The sequence below is a fragment of the Culex quinquefasciatus genome, chromosome 2 (assembly GCF_015732765.1).
Source record: "Culex quinquefasciatus strain JHB chromosome 2, VPISU_Cqui_1.0_pri_paternal, whole genome shotgun sequence".
Lineage (NCBI taxonomy): Eukaryota > Metazoa > Arthropoda > Insecta > Diptera > Culicidae > Culex > Culex quinquefasciatus.
The window spans coordinates 106,686,615-106,712,548 of NC_051862.1; the positions used below are offsets into that span (position 1 = coordinate 106,686,615).

At 39.1% G+C, this 25,934-nt stretch overlaps 1 protein-coding gene and 1 pseudogene across 2 annotated transcripts in view; one reads left to right on the top strand and one right to left on the bottom strand.

Moving 5' to 3' along the window:
* Positions 1–25,934, top strand: part of LOC119767372 (sideroflexin-2) — a 200,272-nt gene that overhangs the window by 94,787 nt on the left and 79,551 nt on the right. The window lies entirely within an intron of this gene.
* Positions 3,214–4,137, bottom strand: LOC119767373 (annotated as a pseudogene).

Genomic DNA, 25,934 nt, shown 5'->3' on the forward strand with positions numbered 1-25,934 from the left:
TTCCCCGTACAGCACACCTCCTGCAGCGCCACGACTTCGAGACCGCGGACCCGCAATTCATTGTGAAGAATGCGGTCGCTCTCATCGAAGTTGAGAGACCTGCAGTTCCACGTCCCGAGTTTCCAATCCCTGGATCCCCGAAAATCGGATCGGCGATTGGATCGGCTCGCATCTGTACTCCCAAGGTCTCCCAAAATCAGACGAACAACTACTCGACACCCTCCACAAATACCACGCAACAATGGGTCTCACAAAAAAGCAGACCCTCGCCGACTTGGAAGGCTACAGAAAATACATGGCCAGCAAAAAAATTCAACACCTGCAGCACTCGCGTGAAAGCGCAAACAAAGTTTACCAGCCAACCTCGTCGAATTTTTACAAGCATTGACGCCTTCTAACACGGAAGAAGTAATAACACCCTCGCAAGAGGCAGTAAGTACTATTAATAATTTAAGTATGTCTCCAAAAATATCTTCAACGGAACAACAGAATGCGAATGAAATTCTAATTTATTGTCAGAATTTCAATCGCATGAAAAGCCCAGACAAAATGAAAGAAATTTCTTTAAACATTCTCTCACATTATTTCGACATTATTCTTGGAACTGAAACTAACTGGGACAGAAGCGTCCGCCCTGAAGAAATTTTTGATTTATATCTGACCAAGAAAATTAAACAATTCTTCTCCCAGTCATTAGGGAAAATGAAACTTTGCATTTTCTCCTTGACACCCAGTCAAATCAATCCGAATTCTGAAACGGAATCTAATTAGAATCGTATACAAATTCCGTTTCAAACGCAACAACCGGTTCGAACACGGAACCGGTTGTTGCGTTTGAAACGGAATTTGTATACGATTCTAATTAGATTCCGTTTCAGAATTCGGATTGAGTTAACTGGGCAACATTGCAAATTCCCAGTCAAATCAATCCGAATTCTGAAACGGAATCTAATTAGAATCGTACACAAATTCCACATTTCAAAATTCGGATTGAGTTAACTGGGTTGTAGAGAATAAGACCAGGATAATCAATATTAGCAAAATGTTTTAGTTTGCTGAAAAGCAACGACGATCAAGACGACGAAGCACTCTCGCCCAGTCAAATCAATCCGATTTCTGAAACGGAATCTAATTAGAATCGTGTACAAATTCCTTTTCAAACGAAACAACCGGTTCGAAAACGGAAATGCTTTTAATTGTGTGCGAATGATTATCAACACAGCATCATAGTGTGTGTGTAAGAATACGTGGATATCTCTATATATCTGATTTTTTTTAACTGAGTTCTATTCTAGGGGGGTGACACTTCGGTGCTGCCGGGTCTGAAACCTTGAGCTCGGAGCCAGCACCGAGCTGGAACCTCGCCTGGAACTTTGGTACATAGTTTTAGCTTGAATCTGTTCAACCCATTTTTACGTGCACTGTGCTGTTCAACTGTCATTTAAAACCAAAACAAAACAAACGGGATTTCTTATGACGGAATTCTCAAATAATTTTTCAACAATTTCACGTGGCGGCTTTGGAGGAAAATTTCTTCACAAACGATTTTTTTGGTCGGCACGGAACTCGGAACAACCTGGGCCTTCATCGACTAACTGGAGTTGGTGCCCCTGGATTCCCGATCCGGGCACTTTAGGAATAGGACCCGGAGATATTTTTGTTTTGAATCAGCTACCACCGGCAGCACCTCCGTAACCTGTTTTGTCCCGAGGGTGGACAGCTTGGCCGAAACCAACGAGGAAGGATGACAACATTGACATCGTTTCGGAAATGAGCAACTCGTACATGGTTTCGTTGGAGGATGACAACAAAAAGGCATCACTCTGCCGCTTTCCAGTGCTTTTGTAATCCCGGCGACTAATCTTCGGTAAACCTTCTGGACGTGGTTCTGACCAGCATCAGCAGCATCCGTACGAAACCGGGAAGCGCACGCGGGACGAACACGGGAAGCGTACCTTAGACATCGGCACCACCACGCGCAGTCTCGGCCACGCCACGGCCTACGAATGGACCTGCACCGCCGTCAATGATCTGCTGAAGGCGATCGCAGCTGTACGAAGTTCTTGCGTCTGCGAGAGCCACCCACGTCTTCAGTAGTAAGGGATCGCAAGAGAATGTGGCCCACGTGGCGTGAGAGTTAAATTTTTGACATCTACCCGGAGCAGATGATCTACGATACGGAAGAAGATCCGCGAGTAAGCACCAAAAAGGACCAAGAATCCACTTCTTGGTGGCCCGAAACGTGCTGGCTACGGACGGTGTCCGGGTCAACCGTTGAACGGGTGGTTCCGCAGGAAGTTCCGGAAGTTGATGCGGTACTGAAGTATATTGAGAACGCAACTGAGGAACCCCAAGATTTCTCATTCCCCTTTTCTTCCGGCGAGCAGAACGCGGTCCCACGAGCTCGTGGACATGGACAGAGACAGGAAATGGCGGCGGATGCGCCGAATAAAGAGACGGCATGCGGAAGTGGTTTTAACAAAGGCGCGCAGGCTCGATGGTGCCCACTTTTGGGAATGTTCCGCCATTCTTGAGAAGAGAAGTTCCGGGAGAAGCGAGTTTTGCTGAAGAATTACGATCGAAAGAAGAGAAAAAAAGGAGACAATGGAGCAGGTCCGGAATGGGTACGTGAAGGCAAGAGGAGAGCAATAAAAAGAGGGATACGAGAAGAAGCTACGTATCTGAAGGTAGAATAATCGGAAGTTTGTTGTAATAGTCTTTTTTTGGCTAAAAGTTCTCTTTAATAACAAATCTATTTTATTTTTTGCAGTTGATACTGACGGCGTCTGACGCTACTGATCTCGTCACTGTCCACGCAGGGTTCGCTAATCACCGTCGATATGCCTGTGCTAACTTCCTGTACGTGCAGAACTCGCGCTTGACACTGGAGATCGGCATGCTGCTGGACGTTCTGTTTGACGAACTACGACGACTACGAAGAAAGCGACGAGTTCTTCGCGAACCTGCAGATGAACGAACTGTACGCTTCCAAGTCAACTTATGGTAACTGGCACTGTGCCAAGTAATATTCCACCAGGCACTAAGATCTGAAGGTGCTGGAACCGCATCTGGTTTAGAATAGCAAGGGAGGGGCGGACACAAGCTGGAATTAACCGTTGCAGGATGTCGATGCAGGATATAAATAAAACAGGTTGGGTTTTTTGGGGATTGTTTTATTGAAATGTACACTCATAACATCACAATACTAGTCGCTCACTGCCGATTGTGTGACGCGTTTACTAAATTGATTCATCCCGCCAAGTTGCAGTTACACATTTTGATGACCTTTACATAAGCATAAGGGGAAGATGTTAAGCCACATTCCTTCCAGGTAGGTTGGTCCCTTGATCTTGGCATAATACAGCAGATAGGCCAGAGATTCGCCCACGGCCTTACGTACTCCGTCGTGGAAGTAAAACTTCACCATGGACACCATTAGACGAACCACCTCTTCGGCGTAGTTGGCAAAACCGTCCTTCAGCTCGCTGGCGTAACAAACCGACATTTCTTTGTCCTCGATTCCGGCCGTGCGGATTCATAACTACTGCTGTTCACCCAGATTCACAAACTGCCAGTTGTTGTCCCATTCCACGTTCTGCACCTCGTCGTTGTCTAGCAGGCCCATTCCAGTTTCGTCGAGGCCGTCCTCATGACCGGTCCCATCACCAGTGATAAATACTGCTCGAACTGTTTGCCCAAGATCTTGCAGATTCGCGCCCAGGCTGAAATCAGATACGACGTCTGGAGATCATCGTCCGGCAGATCTCCCTCGGTGTGGGTCTTCAGCAGCATGCCCATCACATTCGACGCATCGGACATTAAACTTTTCCGCACCCACAGCCAGTCAACCAACTAGACGCATTCGAAGGTCTTGTCACGTAGCAGTCGCAAATCGCCGTTTTGTATGATCATCCGGTCATAATATCCGACGGAATCCTTCTCCACAGTGGTGGTCAGAATCGCCTCCATGTAACGCTCGCCCATGTAACGCACCACGTTTTCTTAGGACAACTTGGGACAATCCTTATCCTTGACCAGAGTCGCTCCGGCGTGAGCCTGCACTCACGAATTTTGCACATCATCGAGAGCAGACGAGGGATGAATTGTTCGTGAAACTTCTTCTCAAAGACCGGCGCGAAGTCGGTGGCCATTAAATTAAATTTAAATTTTGTCCAATCCTTGGTTTCCATCTGCTTGTGGCAATCCTAGCTAGCAGCGTGCCGTTGTTTCCAGTCCAGACTATTCAACATGTTTGCAGTGTTTCCGGCAATGTGCGGAAAAATGTCCACTCCGCCAATACCTACGCCAAGCGATCCTACGCTGACTTGCCTATCATGTTGTTGTCACTCGTGTTATCATCGGCGGTCTCATATGACACGGACCACTTTTCGTCGTCCTCGAGGTCGGTTATCATCTGCAGCACCAACGGAACCAACGACGTCAAGTACTTTTCGACCCTCTTGCGCACCGTATCCGGGGCATTCTCCAACAGTGAAACTATCACCTCGTCGATACTTTCGGCCGGAACCATAATCACCCGTGGCAACAAATCACCAAACTGACGATGGACGTTATCTTCCTTGTCGTGCAACAGAAAAAAAACGCACCGACGGCGCAAACCGCCTGGAAGCGCACCTCTGGATCGGATGAATGGTCCAGTTATTTGACCAACATTTGCTTATCAGGCTGCAGATGCTGATCCTGCTGGTTGCTGAAGATTCCCGGCACCGACGAGAAGATTCGCTGAGCCGATTCCTGAAACTGGACGGTCGGGGCACTCCCACTCTGGAACGGAAAGTGCAGAAACTCTGGCCACGGGTTGCTACCGTTGTTGTCGATCAGGTTGCGTGCCACCTCGGCAACGACCTCACAAATCTTACGCAGCAGGTCAGTTATTTTTTTTTTGTGCCAGGCGGCGTTTCTTGGCCACGAGCTTTTGAATTAAATTTTGATGTTTGGCAATTTTTTCTTGATTCGACAAAAAAAAAAACAATAACAAACACTACTTTTCTGTCGCGACTTGGGTGACGTTCAATACGTCAAAATTTGTACACACTCAAAACCGATTACCAAGATTTTTGATAAAATTGGTTCGGAGCTCAAAGTTCTGGCACGGAGCCAGAACCGCGCCCGAAACCTTGAGTGGCACACTCTTGGTTCTATTTCGGTTTCAAAATACTGCTCGAAAAATAAAACTGCAACTCCGCGTTGCGGGTGGTCTGTTTCAGTTCTATTTGAAAAATGAAACAGCTAGAACAAAGTAGAGCTGCGTTGCAAGCAGTCTAAAGCTTTGCTAAATAAAAGAGAGAGAAATTAAAGATAGAGATAATGAACGATTGCGGAGATAGTTGCAAAGCTTTCGAGCGTCGGGTCGGAATCGCGCGGCGTGGGAGAGATGAAATGAAAGAGTCGCAAGTGCCCAGTCAAATCAATCCGAATTCTGAAACGGAATCTAATTAGAATCGTACACAAATTCCGTTGTTGCGTTTGAAACGGAATTTGTATCCGATTCTAATTAGATTCCGTTTCAGAATTCGGATTGAGTTAACTGGGTGTGAGTGCGCTCTCAGAATGATCGTGTGGAGTGGCTTTTGTCGGGGAGTCGGGGACAGGTCTTTAGACTCGTTTGCAAATTTGCAGTGAACGGTCGTTTGACGACATTTTTTAGTTTTGGCCGTGAGTTTACTACACAAATTATGGACTTTTCCAAATCAATCATAAGCATAAGCATAAGCATAGGTGCCCACCCGCAGTTGCTACTCCGTTATTGACCAGGACCTCCAGAAGTTACATCCACGAGCCGTGGAAGATGAGTGGGTGCTATCTTTCCTCGCTTCGCAACTTCTCAAAGGCCCCTATCATGCTGATCAATACCGGCGCCGGCCACGACCAGTGGTAGGGTCACGGGGAAGTGGATGGGAATGTTAGTCCGATACTTGAGTGATAGAGACCGCCCAATCGACTGCTTCTCCGACAAAGTATCACATGAGTTTTGAGGGGGTTAGTAGATGGGTATGAGGTCAGGATTCACGAGTGGCAGTGATGTGACCATGAGCATTTTGTTTATCGGTTGAAAAATTTAAATCTTAGGCAGCCGGCTGCGGAAAGATAGATAATTATTTATTTAAAATGGTTTATTTTTATCGAACGCGTGCCAGCCGAGCATTAGTGCTATGGGCTGGACTTATCAGTATAATTTTACTGTTTTTACAATTTAGATAACGCGAGCAAATTTCAAAAATAGTAAATAAATGACGCTTTACTCTTCATAAAATCGATAGTTTGATGAGTTAATACTAAAACTGAAAGTTGGAATAAATTTTTACGATCATTTACGACGAAAATTATCGCGAAAAAACCGGACTGCGCGTCCCCAGAAGCACTGCACTTATGAAGGCATTATTCAATTATTATGACCAATCACCCCATGCACACAAATAACGACACAAAAGAGACGAAAATTATCGCGAAAAAACCGGACTGCGCGTCCCCAGAAGCACTGCACTTATGAAGGCATTATTCAATTATTATGACCAATCACCCCATGCACACAAATAACGACACAAAAGAGACGAAAATTATCGCGAAAAAACAGGACTGCGCGTCCCCAGTAGCACTGCACTTATGAAGGCATTATTCAATTATTATGACCAATCACCCCATGCACACAAATAACGACACAAAAGAGACGAAAATTATCGCGAAAAAACAGGACTGCGCGTCCCCAGTAGCACTGCACTTATGAAGGCATTATTCAATTATTATGACCAATCACCCCATGCACACAAATAACGACACAAAAGAGACGAAAATTATCGCGAAAAAACCGGACTGCGCGTCCCCAGAAGCACTGCACTTATGAAGGCATTATTCAATTATTATGACCAATCACCCCATGCACACAAATAACGACACAAAAGAGACGAAAATTATCGCGAAAAAACAGGACTGCGCGTCCCCAGTAGCACTGCACTTATGAAGGCATTATTCAATTATTATGACCAATCACCCCATGCACACAAATAACGACACAAAAGAGACGAAAATTATCGCGAAAAAACAGGACTGCGCGTCCCCAGTAGCACTGCACTTATCGGACTTTTCCAAATCAATCATGTAAAAAACCAAAGAAATTCATGTTTAGACCTTTTATTCACTAACTGTATTGAAGACTTTCATGTACAAGAATCTGTAACCCCCCTTTGGAAGATTGAATTCTATTTATTTATGAATATTCTATTTATGTCCCTACACGGAGAAAAAAGCGTTCCGGAATTCGTGAACAATGTACCACGAAATCGGGAACAGCATGATATTCTACGGTATGAAAACGTACCATGAACACTTTCCATGAACTAAACGCAGATCATGCACACTTGTTCACGCTGCTAAACTTTTCAAATCACCTAAACTTTTCGATATCGATGAGCTTTATGCTTACAAGCAATTTCACAGCGCCATCTGCATATCGTTCGATACTGTAATTAAGCTTTCAACCTGCCATCTAGCGGTGGGTTACGCAAGCTTTGCGCTTCCAGAATGTTCTTATCTACAAGAAAACTTTTTTCAAAACAAAAAAAAAGAAAACTAAGTTTTTCTTTATTCACAACATACATAATGTTAACAATGTACATTCCTATTGAACGGCCCGAGCGGTTTAGGCTTTCAGGATTTTTGTGATATTTACTTGTAGAGTCAAAACAGATCAGTAAACTTCACTTATTTGTATATTACACTTTTTAAAGATTACATTTTTTTTGCGGTAACACTCTCAACTTTTACGCGCACGATCACATCACTTTGCATTAAGATCTTCGTCGAGCCAGTTCTCTACGTTGAAGCCAGACTTGTCCTCCAGACCTCTGCGCCGAGCCATGCCAGACCCGAACTCTTCACAGCGGCTAAGTCCCGGCGGACTCTTCACAGCGGCTAAGTCCCGGCGGAATGCGGCCTCCACCGCTAAGTCCGGCTGGACTGGGGCCTCTGCTACTGGTGGCTGCTGGCGGGTCCGGCTGGTCTGGGGCTTCTTCAGGATCTGGAACTGGACTGGGCTTGAACTGGCTGGAACTGACTGGAACTAACTGCCCTCCTCAAGAATTTTGGGGTTTTTATAGTCAGTCCCCGAAAACTCTACTAAATTTTGTTCTACTAAAAGTGGTCCGTTTCGATGAGAAGCATCGATGCACCTCATGAATTAAATTATTGTCCTTTTCTTTCAAATGTACACGCCGCGCGGCATTTCAGAAAATGCCATAGACATTGTAGCCAGCGATTTTCTGCACTTTTGGTGCAATAAAAAACATTCCCGGCAACAATGCCATGCAATTCGAAGAAGAAGATCAACAAAAACAAAACGCACAGTATGGGATTTGACAGCGCGCATTTGCCGAAAGTGCGGCGCGTCGTTTCGAGGTGGTATGCCGCGTGTCTTTTTCGGGAATACGCACAATATGCAGACCTCTGCAATTCATGACTTTCCGTATGGTGTAGTGAGTACACCTCAAAATCGGAAGTCATGGGTTCGAACCGTTGTCGTGAAACTTTAAATTATGTTATTGGAATATCAAAATTATCGTCGAATTCTCCATTGAACAAACATGCCAATGAATTTGGTTAAGCCACACCCTCAATTTCCCCTGTGTAATAACATCGCACATTCATAATTGAAAGCTTAACCTTTTTTTTTGATTGCCTAACAATTGGCGAAATTTAATAAAGGGCTTTTCAGGTGAGGATGACTCATGATCCACACCTGTACATAAACTTAATTATTTGTCGCGCAACGCGAGTCGACGGGTAAAATTATTTATGCTTGCGTAAGCGCGCATGGTCAGAACTGTGGTGAGGTTCGAAAAATTGACAAATTTAATGATTTAAATTTGAGGTCGCTGCACTATGATAAACTTTCACAATGATATTCACTTAAATTTCCTTGCGCTTGTTCGGCTGAAATCTGCTATCCGCTGAAAAATTCTCCCAACAGCGGATGCCTGCTTCCGGATTCAGGTTGTTAGCCAGCTTGGTCGTTAAGTTTTAAAACAGACCAGTTCCACTCTTGCCCGGTCACCGCCGCGTCCTCGGTAGGAAAACACACTTCGGAATGCCAATGTCAACGCCCAATTTCGGAATTTGTGACGGCTGACCACAATCTGGAACGCCGGGAGTTCTTGCGTTTTGTCCTGCAAAAAAAAAAAGCTGAAATTAGCATACACAATACTCAAATAAACAAATAACTTACCATTTACACGCAATCCTTGACCGTCGGATAATTCCCAAGGCCGACAATGGCCAATGTTCCTAAAAATATGGTCCATTTTAGCTGGAAACTTTGACACTGAAGGGCTTTTGTTAATTTGAATATTATCCACCGGTGTCTACCGCGGTAAATGAAATACTTCATTTTGACATTTCAGATACATTTTGTGTAGCATGCTTTGTCACGCGGTGGGTGCGTTCAGTGCTGCCGTTGTTGCAGCATTTTGTGAACGTACCCCAGAAATGTCAGTTTGACAAATTGGCACCAGTGAACGTATCTCAGAATTATATTTTTTTGGTTTGTTTTTCAATCGACGGTGCCGGATGTCCTCGTCCTCCAGAAACTGCTCCTGATCGTCGGATTCTTCAGAGTTGTCGTCCGAGAGATCCGAGTCGCTGTCTTCCACTGGAACAGGAGTTAACCCAGGCGCTGCAGGCACTGTGGCTGCCACCGGATCGGCCAATCCAAAACGGTCGAAGAACAATCAGAGCGGCGTCGGCTCTGGCGAGGCAGTAGTCTCCAAACTCGGTGCTTCAGCTGGTTCGCGTGCTAACGGATCAAGCGTCGTCGGCGTCGTCGATCACGGTACCAACCTCCTATTGCCAGGAGTTGGCACGATGAACCTGCGCGAAGACGGCATCGCCGTGCTAAAGGTCCATTGAGTCGCGCCGTGCATTTTGAAAGCGTCGTTCTGCTTCTCCGCCCTAGCGCTGCTGCTTGGCGAAACGTCCTTGGTCGGCTGGAGGAGAGCAGAGATGGTCCGGACTGGCCGGCCGAACATCTTTTCCGCCGGAGACTTGCCTCCGAGATCGCCGATTGGGGTATAGCGGTACACTTGCAGAAGCGTCTGCAGTGCTTCCTCATTGGCAAACATTACCAAAAAAACAACAAAACAAACAGCTGTCAAAAATCTACCGCTTTGGTGAGCTGCTGCACCGAGCTTTTTGTGTGGTGAGCCTGGTCAATGTTTTGGTGGAATTTCAGCAGAGAAATGTTTCATTTGAAATATTCTGAAATGTGTCATGCGACACCCGCGCGTCGCATGAAGTATTTCAAGAAAATCCACCGCGGTTAACCGCATTCAAATTAACAAAAGCCCTTGAATCTACCCAGTCAAATCAACCCGAATTCTGAAACGGAATCTAATTAGAATCGTATACAAATTCCGTTTCAAACGCATCAACCGGTTCCGTGTTCGAACCGGTTGTTGCGTTTGAAACGGAATTTGTATACGATTCTAATTAGATTCCGTTTCAGAATTCGGGTTGATTTGACTGGGTAGATTCAAGGGCTTTTGTTAATTTGAATGCGGTTAACCGCGGTGGATTTTCTTGAAATACTTCATGCGACGCGCGGGTGTCGCATGACACATTTCAGAATATTTCAAATGAAACATTTCTCTGCTGAAATTCCACCAAAACATTGACCAGGCTCACCACACAAAAAGCTCGGTGCAGCAGCTCACCAAAGCGGTAGATTTTTGACAGCTGTTTGTTTTGTTGTTTTTTTGGTAATGTTTGCCAATGAGGAAGCACTGCAGACGCTTCTGCAAGTGTACCGCTATACCCCAATCGGCGATCTCGGAGGCAAGTCTCCGGCGGAAAAGATGTTCGGCCGGCCAGTCCGGACCATCTCTGCTCTCCTCCAGCCGACCAAGGACGTTTCGCCAAGCAGCAGCGCTAGGGCGGAGAAGCAGAACGACGCTTTCAAAATGCACGGCGCGACTCAATGGACCTTTAGCACGGCGATGCCGTCTTCGCGCAGGTTCATCGTGCCAACTCCTGGCAATAGGAGGTTGGTACCGTGATCGACGACGCCGACGACGCTTGATCCGTTAGCACGCGAATCAGCTGAAGCACCGAGTTTGGAGACTACTGCCTCGCCAGAGCCGACGCCGCTCTGATTGTTCTTCGACCGTTTTGGATTGGCCGATCCGGTGGCAGCCACAGTGCCTGCAGCGCCTGGGTTAACTCCTGTTCCAGTGGAAGACAGCGACTCGGATCTCTCGGACGACAAATCTGAAGAATCCGACGATCAGGAGCAGTTTCTGGAGGACGAGGACATCCGGCACCGTCGATTGAAAAACAAACCAAAAAAATATAATTCTGAGATACGTTCACTGGTGCCAATTTGTCAAACTGACATTTCTGGGGTACGTTCACAAAATGCTGCAACAACGGCAGCACTGAACGCACCCACCGCGTGACAAAGCATGCTACACAAAAATGTATCTGGAAATGTCAAAATGAAGTATTTCATTTACCGCGGTAGACACCGGTGGATAATATTCAAATTAACAAAAGCCCTTCAGTGTCAAAGTTTCCAGCTAAAATGGACCATATTTTTAGGAACATTGGCCATTGTCGGCCTTGGGAATTATCCGACGGTCAAGGATTGCGTGTAAATGGTAAGTTATTTGTTTATTTGAGTATTGTGTATGCTAATTTCAGCTTTTTTTTTGCAGGACAAAACGCAAGAACTCTCGGCGTTCCAGATTGTGGTCAGCCGTCACAAATTCCGAAATTGGGCGTTGACATTGGCATTCCGAAGTGTGTTTTCCTACCGAGGACGCGGCGGTGACCGGGCAAGAGTGGAACTGGTCTGTTTTAAAACTTAACGACCAAGCTGGCTAACAACCTGAATCCGGAAGCAGGCATCCGCTGTTGGGAGAATCTTCAGCGGATAGCAGATTTCAGCCGAACAAGCGCAAGGAAATTTAAGTGAATATCATTGTGAAAGTTTATCATAGTGCAGCGACCTCAAATTTAAATCATTAAATTTGTCAATTTTTCGAACCTTCCGTTTCAAACGCAACAACCGGTTCGAACACGGAACCGGTTGTTGCGTTTGAAACGGAATTTGTATACGATTCTAATTAGATTCCGTTTCAGAATTCGGATTGAGTTAACTGGGTAGTTTCAACATGTTTTGTTGCTATAGGACTGGGTTGACCGTTTCAAACGCAACAACCGGTTCGAACACGGAACCGGTTGTTGCGTTTGAAACGGAATTTGTATACGATTCCAATTAGATTCCGTTTCAGAATTCGGATTGAGTTAACTGGGCGACAGCTGTCGACTAAGCTTTTTCGGGGACGTTCAGTGATAACGAGACGCGAAAACAGAACACCGTGCAGATATTTCGTGACGATAAAAAAATATTAAATCAAAAGTTTATTATTTAATTAAATTTTATTTAATTTATACACATCTTTACAAGCATCTTTATAAAAAAGATATTATATTTTTAAAATACAATTAATTCCAATTTATTGTTATTGTGGGCGTCAATAATTAGAGTTCGAGCGCGTTGATATCTCGATTTGTTTATTAGGTTCTATGAACAAATGTAAACATTGAGTGAGGTTAAAATATACTAATGTGCAGTGTGCTAGTGCCCAGTCAAATCAATCCAAATCTCACCTACACCCAGTTAACTCAATCCGAATTCTGAAACGGAATCTAATTAGAATCGTATACAAATTCCGTTTCAAACGCAACAACCGGTTCGAACACGGAACCGGTTGTTGCGTTTTAAACGGTTTTGTATACGATTCTAATTAGATTCCGTTTCAGAATTCGGATTGATTTGACTGGGCGTGCGCATGTATTGCATGTACGTACACTAAAAAAAATAGGTTAAATTGGGTACTAAAGCCCTATGTCAATTTTAATGTACATCGGTGAAAAACACGAACAAACATTTCTGATCACTTTTTTTTTCATTTTGAAGCAAAAAAAAAGACAAGACAACATTTTTTCGATGGATCAACTATTTTCCCATTGGAACGAGCTGTCAAGTAGGAACTCTTTTGTCAAAAAGGACCGCGAGGTTAACTTTTCAAAATTGATTTAAAAATCCATTCTAAACTCTTTGTGGTCGTACAAAGGGTCATTGTACTCAGAAAAATAAGCTTTATCGCTGTAAACAATAATATCAGCAATCTAAGCTTCATTTTAGGAGCCAATTTAGGAACCTCGATTATTGTTTGCATCAGGACACTGTGATGATAAGTCCGTAATTTTTTAGTTATTCTATATTTTTCTCACTTGGCCTAGAAACTAATAGTTTTGTAAATACAAGTAAAAAACATGATTAAAAAGGTGCAGGTAGTTATGTTACACATGATTATTTGCATAAATAATCTTCAATTTACGTACAGGAATCATCCATATATCAAGTGGTCTCTAAAAGGGGGAGGGAGTCTATACTACACATGTTTTTTTGCCTTTCTTACAAAAGAAAGGTTTAAGGTTTGCTTTTGGAAAAACGCTTTTTTCAGAAATCTTAAAAAATTCGTGCACGGCGAGGATTCGTCCTAGGAAAAAATCATATTACTAAATTGAAGGTTAGGATGCGCTCTTTCGATTAAATTTTGGCCCGAAACCAGGAGCTCAAAGTCTGATTTTTGAGATGTCTTTTTCTGAAATACATGAGCGATGTCTGTATCCGCTCTTAAAAATGTGTGTCTTCCATCACTGGAAAACCGCTCGTAAAACCCACAATTTTCATAAGTCAGATATGTAGCCGTGGGGTCGGAGACGAACATTTTATTTTTCGACTCACAATTTTCGACCAGTAAATGTGTTCAAAGAGTATTTTTTGGACTATTTTACAGATAACACTATCAAATTTAAAGAATTCAGTTTCAAACAAAAAGCCATTCGAAAACATGCGCCATAAACTGTTTGGGCCCAAAATTTGAAGCTTTTCCAAAATGTATTTCCAGAGATATAGCGATTTTAGTGTTTTTCGTTTTATTTTTACCCTATTTTTTCCTATTAAATTTTTGGATTTATACAAAATCATATACTGAACATCAAATTCGAAGTCCCAGCTCGTTCTCGCTCGAAAAGTCGTCAAGTCGAAGCTTCAACGCCAGCGCTTTTACGCTTGCGCGTTTTACGCTGCGCTTGAATGTGAAATGGAGCCGGGTCCGGTGGTTTAGTGGTTAGCGTGGTAACCTCTGAATCCCAGTATGGCCTGGGTTCAATCCCAGACGGACCCGGTGGCATTTTTCGAGACGAGATTTGCCTGACCACGCCTTCTATCGGATGGGGAAGTAAAACGTCGGTTCATTTGCGTAAAAGAGGTTTTGAGTGACTCACCACACATAACCTTCGGACGCCTAGAAATGAGCAGAAACTTGCAACAGAGACCACAAAAGACCCGGGGGTCGTTAAAGTGGATTACTTTGCTTTTTTTGCTTTTGAAAGTGTTCTTTCTGGCTTCTCATAATTGATCGACAAAGTGCAATAGCGATACATATTTTTTTAAGTTAATCATAGACTAACAATAAAGACTGAGTACCCTTTATTTTTTTTTCTAATAATGTCAATCCAATATGTTTTTCTTAATTAAATTTAAATATCTTGCGACAAATAATGTACTTCTGAAATAAAAAAAATGGCATTTGAGGTTTAGCCTAAAAAGATTCGAAGCTTTAGGTAAAGTTCTCACTGGATGGTATCATTATGTTTCTGAAAAATTAATTGCACCAATATATTTCTCGGAGTTTCATCATTTTGTAAGAAAGGCTCTATTTCACCTCTGGTGATATAAAATCGGGTTTTTTTGTATGGACAATTGAGTCCTAATATGAAGTTTAAATTTGTGATATTATTGCTCATAACGATAAAGCTTATTTTTCTGAGTACAATGACGTAGATAATGACCCTTTGAACGACCACAAAGGATTTAAAATGGATTTTTAATTGAATTAAAAAAAATAACTTCATGGTCCTTCTTGACACAAAAGGTCCTACTTGACAGCTCGTTCCAAGGGGACCATAGTTTATCAATCGAAAAAATGTTGTCTTGTCTTTTTTTTGCATTAAAATAAAAAAAAAGTGATTAGAAATGGTTTTTAATCGTGTTTTTTACCGTTGTACATAACAATTGACATAGGGCTTTAGCACCCAATTGTCCACAGGGGGAGCGGGGGGTCTGAGATTCTGAAAAAAAGTGTCTACGTGGTTTATGGATGGTCCCATACTAACCTAACTAGTATGGTTTGGTATTTGTTTCCCCCATCGGGTGTAACACGGTCACGTGACAACAACATTTTACAATGGATTAACTACGGTCCCATTCAAACAAGCTGTCAAGTAGGATGCTTTATGGAAAGAAGAGCCATGAAGTTAATTTTTGAAAATTGAATCAAAAATCCATTATAAATTCTTTGTGGTCGTACCACTAATCACATATTTTGATTTTGTGTGAAATACCGATGTACGTCTTTAACCGATCTGTGTTCCCAACATTATAAATTTCCCAAAAAGAATAAAAAGTTTGTATTTGATTTAAAATACATCGAGAAGCATGATACAATGTATTCTGAATAGTTTACAACGATTTTATAAGATTTTTCAATGAAAATTGATTTTTTTGTAAATTATTTTTTGATCCAAAAACTTCAATAAAAAATTGCAGGACCAATGAACTTTTTAAATGCACTGGTATCCTGCTAACTTTATTAACTTTATTTTTGAAAGTACAGCGCATGTATTTGTAATGCAATCATAGGAAACTATTAATGAAATTATTGAAAAACATGCAAATATTATGAAGACACCGACAAATTTATAAACTAAACTTAAATAAAAACACATTTCTCTTCAAAATCTACCAAATCCAAAATTATATTTTGTGCCTGCGAACTATTCTTGATAATTTTTTATTAATTTGATGCAAAAAATGTCAAGTCGACATTTTGCGATGGATCAACTATAGGCAATTTGGAAAGAGCTGTAACCCAGTCACGGCGTTCTCGCAGGATTCTTACAGAATTCTAGCAGAGCAAAATTATTCTTACTAGAACGCTGCCATCATCTTGCCAGATTTTTGCAAGAATTCTCAGAGAATTCTACCTCAAATGCAATAACCGGTTCTAGCAGAATCCGGTGATAGCAACCGGTTTTGTTAGAACCCTGCTAGAATCCTGCTAGAACTGTTCTGACAGGCCATTCTGCTAGAATTCTGTAAGAATTTTGCTAGAATGAGACGGCAAAATTTTCTGCTAGAATCCTGCTAGAATTTTGTCAGAATTTTATTGTTTTTATTTTATTAGGCAAAATAAAATTTCATTTCGAACATAATTTATTTCTTAGATTAATACAAGTCATTTTCTGCTTCAATGCCGGTCGCATCACTTTACAATACACCATGGAGGCGTCTGTTGATCCTTCGGAAGCACACTTACACACGCGTAGTCCGGGTTGGAAATCTTTGAATACGATGTTGCGGCCAATGATGCCGAGTAGAGAATCCAGACTCTAGATCCTAGGTTTGAATGTCGCCAAAACTGCAGATCCATGCCTGCAAAGAGCGGAAAAGTAGGTTAAGTTTTTGGTTAAGTTTCATAAATGCCTAAATCTATTTGCAAAGTGCCGGAATTGTGGGAGTGATGGCTTTCCTACGATGGTGTGTTTCAATCTATTGATTTCCGAAAGGATCTCCGGATTGTTCACGGAACTCAAATTACCTAAGTGTCCGCCAGTGTTTTTTCGCGAAAAAAAAGCGTCCATCTTGTTCAAATGGTCGAAACAGAACAGATTTGAACCGGTAAAACGTCAGCCAATCAGTGAGCAGTATTTTTCTACTAGAAAATTCTAGCAAAATTCTTACAGAATTCTGACTGGGCTGCTAGAATCATTCTAGCAGGATTCTTACAGAACGAATTCTGTAAGAAAATCTCGTATCTGGGAAAAAATTAAAATTAAATTATTAATATTAAAAGAAAAAACAGATCAGATAGTTTGGTTTTGGCATGTATGTGAATTGATCTTCAGAAACTTGTTTCAACACGTCAAAATTCGCTTCACTCCACACATGAACAAAAGACTGCGTTGAACTTGTGTTAGGGTATTTTAACCATCGAGAAATTAATAGTGAGAGTGTGTGCAACATGGAGTTAAACTTTCTGTGAAGTTGCTGTGAAGATTACCATGGCACTTTGAAAAGTTTAACTCCATGTTGCACGCACACACTCTCACTTTTAATTTCTCGATTAGTGGACCTCCTAGTAGAGCCGAAGCACATTTTTCACAAATTTCCAATATTTTATGCACTCACACAAAGAAAAATTACTCTAAATTTAAAAAGATCGTTCGTTGGATTAAAAGTTCGCGTTGGTGAATATTCGTAGAAAGTTCCAACTTTTCAATTTAAAAGTTGGAATGTTTTTGATACTACTATGCATTTATGGAACAAAATCGTTGTATTGGTAAAAGTATTTTACTTTTAATTGGAAAAGAAACCTTTTATGGCAAGAATACACAACATTTAGCACTACAGGGATAATTTCAGAAAAATGTACTTGGTTTTTTTACATTTATTTAAAAAAAATTAAACCGTATGTTAATTTTTTTTTTGTTTTTAACGCTTCTCCACTAGCTTCAGCTCAAGGTAGGCCAATATTCGAGTCCAAGCTGTACCGATTCATACGGTACGCCACCGGTCACTTCCGAATACCCCAGGACGGTTCCGGATGTAGGTTTCGACGCGCGACAGCAGTGTAACACGATGGTCACGTTTCCGGCCTCAATCAGGATAGTCTTGGAGGAGTTGGCCGTTGATTCGGGAAGGGTGGTCGACGTTTTCCGACTGGAAAGTAAAGTGCCTGAACGGGGAGTTCCCGATCCTGGAAGCGCATCCGGAACATGGAGTTGATGAGGCCCTCGGAACGGAATTCGATTTTGAGCACGTAATCCTACTTCGGGAATGACACAGATTTTTTTTGGCTCACTGTCTAGGTTCATTCGGCTGAAGCTGCGCCGTCGCGAGGTGAGTGTTTGTGGGCGGGAAGTTGCTAAAAGAGATGGAAAGTAAGTGAAGTTGGCTAGCCACTGCACATATTCTCAATACTCACCGGTGTTGTAAACCGCCGGCACCGAGTGCAACATCCGCGCTGACCACCTCCGATTATGTAGCTTTTCGTCGTCCTCCTCTTCGTCGGATCCTTCTCCTCACCGTGAAAATAAACGTTCTCGTACTTGTCCAAAAACCGGAAGTTAATCTTCTTCAACGCAATCTCGTTGTTCACGCAACGCTTCGGCAGCGCCATCTCCTCGATAATCTCGCCCCAGTCCTCGCGGGAATTGACCTTCAATCACCAATCCCGGGCCACCACCACCGAATACAACCGGTGCGAATCCACATTCCTACCTCTCATCCTACAAAAACAAACAAAATCAATCTCAAACCCCACAAAACACCCAAGCTTCCTTCTTACGCATTCCGGCCGTGAAACAGCTGCAGTTCCTGCAGGAAGCTGGCCTTGTCCTTTTCGAGCACTCAACATCGTCCCGCTCCTGCACCACCCTCCTTCGAAGGCGTTCCGCTGCTGCTGTTTGACTCACGAAGGTTTCCGCGTCCGAGTCCTGGCTGCTGCCGCGGTCGGCTTTGCTTTGCGTCCTAGACCTCGTCCTAGACTCACCAGCACCACCGGACCCACCAAAGTGTTTGTTTACATTTGCGACTTAGGCGTACACGGTTACACGAGAACGTCAAAATGAAAGAAATTTTACAGTCGAATTAAAAGGAAAAACTTTTAAATCAGTGAGCAATGAGATTTTCAAAAACTGTAGCAGTAAAAGTTTTCATTTTCAAAACAAGAAAAAAACTTTTAGTGTAGCAAATTTTAACAACTTTTTAATTCGAAAGTAAGTTACTTTTGTCATTACCGTAATATTTTTTTGTGTGCTTTTTCATAAATAATGAAATCTGAAGTCTTTTGAACAATTTTGACTATTTGTTTCATCAGTTATTTGTTTTTGAGCAGTAAAATAGGGTACGTTATCCATTAGTGGACCCCTTTCCTATAGTGGACCCTCTGAAGGGTATTTGATGAAAAATTAAATAAAATCACAATTTCAAGCGTGTTGTTGTCTACAAATCTTTTATTTGGCATGTTCAGCATAATTTAAAACAATGTTGACTGAAATTGAATTGTTCTTTTCACCAAAATAAGTGTTTTGAGTTCGACATGGAACTATTAAATAAATTTACCTCGTGTAAATGACATCTAATTTAAAAATGACCCATTCGCGCTATCCCACGAAAGAAAATCGCACTTAGTTCAGTGCGTTCTTGATAAGCTGGTCAGCCCGGCTTTCGGAGATGCTTCCGGCGTTAGCAGTCTGATCGTATCATTGTACGTATGGCAAATTTGCACCCCTTTCCCTTATCTTTTCTGTATGAAGCGTAGAATAACCCTCCCCCTCCCCCTCCCCTTTTAACTACTCTCAGACTTTATTAAACTTTTGCATGCGACCCGTATAAATTTGATCGGTTGGATTTTTCGAGTCACATCGTCGTGATCAGGTGCAACAACTTTCTTTAGCTCCATTGGGATCCTGCTACAATTCAGTCCCAATTTGTATCTCCAGAAGTAAGACATTTTCCAAGTCCTCATCGTAATCCTTCCACACGGATCATTATACGGGTGTGATAGTAGACCTTGATCCTTTCTAGCCTGAACACTTGAATCTTCATGCGAACTTCCAGAAAAAAACATTGATTTTGAGGCAAAGCACGTAATAAGCCTCGTTCTTCTCCTTGACCATATGCGGCTTACGGGCCACCTTCCGGATTTTGTTCAGCGTCAGACATTGTAACCTCAAGTTAGACTACAGCATCAAGGCGCGACCTTTCGAACGAACAAGGGGGCGTCAATTGGATCGTGGAGAACACCGAAGATGTAGTTTTCCGGAAGCATCTCTATAGAAAACAGCAGACCAGCTCCAACCGGCCGACAGTCAAAAATAAATTCTGAGAATGAATTTAGTCAAAACAGATCGAACTTATAACAATTCGATTTTAATATACCTGCCATCCTGCCCAAATTCAGAAGCGAAAAAAGGCCTAAAACCCGGCCCTTGCCGGATAGAGTGCCAACAATGGTCAAGTTTGTAATTTGTTGCTTTATTGGATACGATAACTTGTAGTGTGTACTTTTCGTCAGTTCTGCATCACCGTGAAAAATTACAGCCAGGTTTTGGGCAATCTGTGTCAAATTTTACACAGATCTGTGTTATCTGGATTTTGCGTGAGGGAAAATAGTATAAAATCTTCATTGCAAAAAAAAATATCTTTTTAGAAAATAGGAAAAAAGCTATAAATTATTATTCTTTACAAAAAATAAATACTAATTTAAGAAAACAAAAAATGCTAGCAATAATTATGCCAAACGTCAATGATGCCAAACGTCCTTGATGGTTTTTGAACGAGTTATGCCAGACGTCCATTATGCCAAACGTCCTTGATGGTTTTGGAACGAGTTATGCCAAACGTCCATTATGCCAAATGTCCGTTATGCCAAACGTCTCTGATGTCTTGGGCCAATTATGCCAAACGTCCTTTTTGAAAACCCGTTATGCCAAATGTCCATTATGCCAAATACACCAAATTATGCCACCCTACACGAACTTATTCCACCTTAAAGGCTGATACGCAGATGGGAAGGAACGCAAAACTCCATACAAAAAAACGCCCAAGAAACGGTCAAGGAAAGGGTCACGAAAAGATTTTTCTTAAGCGGTACGCAGCTGAAAAGTAACAGAAACGGAAAGATTGCGTTTGACGTTTCTTCGCGCGGTGCTTGTTTATAATATGTTTTGATGAAAAAATCAAAGAATTGTTATTTTTCTTTTTGAATGCGGCTGATAATTACAAACGTTTTAATAATTTTGTATTGGAGACTTGATTGTAGATAATAATATTTAAAATTCCCGCCGAATTTCAAAAAGCAGAATATTGAAACTAAAAGGAAAGATTTAGTTTTTCGGTCGAAATGGAGTAAAAAAAGAAGTTGTCTTTATAGATGTCGGCCATCGTGTCACCAACAATTTATTGCTAGTACCAACCAGCTACCTCTGGATTATGAGTCCCCTGCACTGTCCGATTTATCCACACTCGCGGGACCATGAATGAAGTAAATCAGAGTGAAATTAAACTTGACAATAATCATACAAATATCTATGTTCTTACTGAAAATACAATAATAATCTGAAAGTTTGAAATCCAACCAAACAACAAATTCAAAAATGTGAAAAAAAAACAAACATTTCAGAAATTTCAAATAACATTTTAAATATATGATAATAATAAAGAAAATTTCAAAAAAAATCTGAAATTTGGAAAATCAAAATTAAAAATATGCAGAATTAAATAATAATTTTAATTTTTAACGTTTTTTTTTTTAAATTCGAAACGAATGTACAGGTCGAAATTCCAAAAGTTTTAAAAATCGGAAATATAGAAATTCGTAAATACAAATTTACGAAAACCTCGAAATTATAACAATCAATAACTCTATTTCTTCCAAAATTAAAAAATCTAGAATGAAAATTTAAGAATAAAGAAATTTAAAAAAATTAAGAAATTCAAAAAATTTAAAAATTTAGGAATAAAAAAAAATTAAAAAATTAAGAATTAAAAAAATTAAAACTTTAAGAATTTAGGAATTTAAGAATTTAAGAATTTAAGAATTTAAGAATTAAAGAATTTAAGAATTTAAGAATTTAAGAATTTAAGAATTAAAGAATTAAAGAATTAAAGAATTAAAGAATTAAAGAATTAAAGAATTAAAGAATTAAAGAATTAAAGAATTAAAGAATTAAAGAATTAAAGAATTAAAGAATTAAAGAATTAAAGAATTAAAGAATTAAAGAATTAAAGAATTAAAGAATTAAAGAATTAAAGAATTAAAGAATTAAAGAATTAAAGAATTAAAGAATTAAAGAATTAAAGAATTAAAGAATTAAAGAATTAAAGAATTAAAGAATTTAAGAATTTAAGAATTTAAGAATTTAAGAATTTAAGAATTTAAGAATTTAAGAATTTAAGAATTTAAGAATTTAAGAATTTAAGAATTTAAGAATTTAAGAATTTAAGAATTTAAGAATTTAAGAATTTAAGAATTTAAGAATTTAAGAATTTAAGAATTTAAGAATTTAAGAATTTAAGAATTAAGAATTTAAGAATTTAAGAATTTAAGAATTTAAGAATTTAAGAATTTAAGAATTTAAGAATTTAAGAATTTAAGAATTTAAGAATTTAAGAATTTAAGAATTTAAGAATTTAAGAATTTAAGAATTTAAGAATTTAAGAATTTAAGAATTTAAGAATTTAAGAATTTAAGAATTTAAGAATTTAAGAATTTAAGAATTTAAGAATTTAAGAATTTCAGAATTTAAGAATTTCAGAATTTAAGAATTTAAGAATTTAAGAATTTAAATATTTAAGAATTTAAGAATTTAAGAATTTAAGAATTTAAGAATTTAAGAATTTAAGAATTTAAGAATTTAAGAATTTAAGAATTTAAGAATTTAAGAATTTAAGAATTTAAGAATTTAAGAATTTAAGAATTTAAGAATTTAAGAATTTAAGAATTTAAAAATTTAAGAATTTACACACAAAGAAAAATTACTCTAAATTTAAAAAGATCGTTCGTTGGATTAAAAGTTCGCGTTGGTTAATATTCGTAGAAAGTTCAAACTTTTCAATTTAAAAGTTGGAAAGTTTTTGATACTACCATGCATTTTTGGAACAAAATCGTTGTATTGGTAAAAGTATTTTACTTTTAATTGGTAAAGAAACCTTTTATGGTAAGAATACACAACATTTAGCACTACAGGGATAATTTCAGAAAAATTTGCTTGATTTTTTACATTTATTAAAAAAAAAAATTAAACAGTTTGTTAGAAAAACACTTTTTTTTGTATTGAACGCTTCTCCACTAGTTTCTGCTTCATACGTTACGCCACCGGTCACTTCTGAATACCCCAGGCTGGACGGTTCCGGATGGAGGCTTAAACGCGCGACATCAGTGTAACACGATGGTCACGTTTCCGGCCTCAATCAGGACAGTCTTGGAGGAGTTGGCCATTGATTCGGGAAGGGTGGTCGACGTTTCCCGGCTGGAAAGTTAAGTGCCTGAACGGGGAGTTCCCGATCCTGGAAGCGCATCCGGAACATGGAGTTGATGAGGCCCTCGGAACGGAGTTCGATTTTGAGCACGTAATCCTAACTGCTTCGAGAATGACACAGTTTTTTTTTTGGCTCACTGTCCAGATTCATTCGGCTGAAGCTGCGCCGTCGCGACGTGAGTGTTTGTGGGCGGGAAGTTGCTAAAAGAGATGGAAAGTAAGTGAAGTTGGCTAGCCACTGCACACATTCTCAATACTCACCGGTGCTGTAAACCGCCGGCACCGAGTGCAACATCTGCGCTGACCACCTCCGATTATGTTGCTTTTCGTCGTCCTCCTCTTCGTCGGAGGCCCATCGTGAAAATAAACTTTCGCGTACTTGTCCAAAAACCGGAAGTTCTTCAAAGCAATCTCGTTGTTCACGCAACGCTTCGGCAGCGCCATCTCCTCGATGATCTCGCCCCAGTCCTCACGCGAATTGATCTTCAACCACCAATCCCGGGCCACCACCACCCAATACAACCAGTGCGAATCCACATTCCTACCTCTCATCCTACAAAAACAAACAAAATCAATCACAAACCCCACAAAACACCCGAGCTTCCTTCTTACGCATTCCGGCCGTGGAACAGCTGCAGTTCCTGCAGGAAGCTGGCCTTATCCTTTTCGAACACTCGACCTCGTCCCGCTCCTGCACCACCCTCCTTCGAAGGCGTTCCGCTGCTGCTGTTTGGCTCACGAAGGTTTCCGCGTCCGATTCCTGGCTGCTGCCGCAGTCGGCTTTGCTTTGCGTCCAAGACTCACCAGCATCACCGGACCCACCAAAGTGTTTGTTTACATTTGCGACTTAGGCGTACACGGTTACACGAGAACGTCAAAATGAAAGAAATTTTATAGTCGTATTAAAAGTAAAAACTTTTAAATCAGTGAGCAATGAGATTTTCAAAAACTGTAGCAGTAAAAGTTTTCATTTTCAAATCAAGAAAAAAACTTTTAATGTAGCAAATTTTAACAACTTTTTAATTCAAAAGTAAGTTACTTTTGTCATTACCATAATATTTTTTTGTGTGTAAGAATTTAAGAATTTAAGAATTTAAGAATTTAAAAATTTAAGAATTTAAGAATTTAAGAATTTAAGAATTTAAGAATTTAAGAATTTAAGAATTTAAGAATTTAAGAATTTAAGAATTTAAGAATTTAAGAATTTAAGAATTTAAGAATTTAAGAATTTAAGAATTTAAGAATTTAAGAATTTAAGAATTTAAGAATTTAAGAATTTAAGAATTTAAGAATTTAAGAATTTAAGAATTTAAGAATTTAAGAATTTAAGAATTTAAGAATTTAAGAATTTAAGAATTTAAGAATTTAAGAATTTAAGAATTTAAGAATTTAAGAATTTAAGAATTTAAGAATTTAAGAATTTAAGAATTTAAGAATTTAAGAATTTAAGAATTTAAGAATTTAAGAATTTAAGAATTTAAGAATTTAAGAATTTAAGAATTTAAGAATTTAAGAATTTAAGAATTTAAGAATTTAAGAATTTAAGAATTTAAGAATTTAAGAATTTAAGAATTTAAGAATTTAAGAATTTAAGAATTTAAGAATTTAAGAATTTAAGAATTTAAGAATTTAAGAATTTAAGAATTTAAGAATTTAAGAATTTAAGAATTTAAGAATTTAAGAATTTAAGAATTTAAGAATTTAAGAATTTAAGAATTTAAGAATTTAAGAATTTAAGAATTTAAGAATTTAAGAATTTAAGAATTTAAGAATTTAAGAATTTAAGAATTTAAGAATTTAAGAATTTAAGAATTTAAGAATTTAAGAATTTAAGAATTTAAGAATTTAAGAATTTAAGAATTTAAGAATTTAAGAATTTAAGAATTTAAGAATTTAAGAATTTAAGAATTTAAGAATTTAAGAATTTAAGAATTTAAGAATTTAAGAATTTAAGAATTTAAGAATTTAAGAATTTAAGAATTTAAGAATTTAAGAATTTAAGAATTTAAGGGTACACAGCAACGAAGGAAGTTGTTGTCTTCTTATTCCAAAATTGTCAAACTTACGGACCCAATCCTGCAACAACTTGATTGTAAAAATAGTCAAACTTTGATGTAAATTTGTTTGTGGACAGTACATTAGGGGATGAATAAAAAAGTATATCGATAGTACCCGTAGTTTTGAAGATATTAAAATGTCTGTAACAAAAATCTGGGTGCAAAAGCTCTGGTTGATGTGCACCGTTAAGAATTTAAGAATTTAAGAATTTAAGAATTTAAGAATTTAAGAATTTAAGAATTTAAGAATTTAAGAATTTAAGAATTTAAGAATTTAAGAATTTAAGAATTTAAGAATTTAAGAATTTAAGAATTTAAGAATTTAAGAATTTAAGAATTTAAGAATTTAAGAATTTAAGAATTTAAGAATTTAAGAATTTAAGAATTTAAGAATTTAAGAATTTAAGAATTTAAGAATTTAAGAATTTAAGAATTTAAGAATTTAAGAATTTAAGAATTTAAGAATTTAAGAATTTAAGAATTTAAGAATTTAAGAATTTAAGAATTTAAGAATTTAAGAATTTAAGAATTTAAGAATTTAAGAATTTAAGAATTTAAGAATTTAAGAATTTAAGAATTTAAGAATTTAAGAATTTAAGAATTTAAGAATTTAAGAATTTAAGAATTTAAGAATTTAAGAATTTAAGAATTTAAGAATTTAAGAATTTAAGAATTTAAGAATTTAAGAATTTA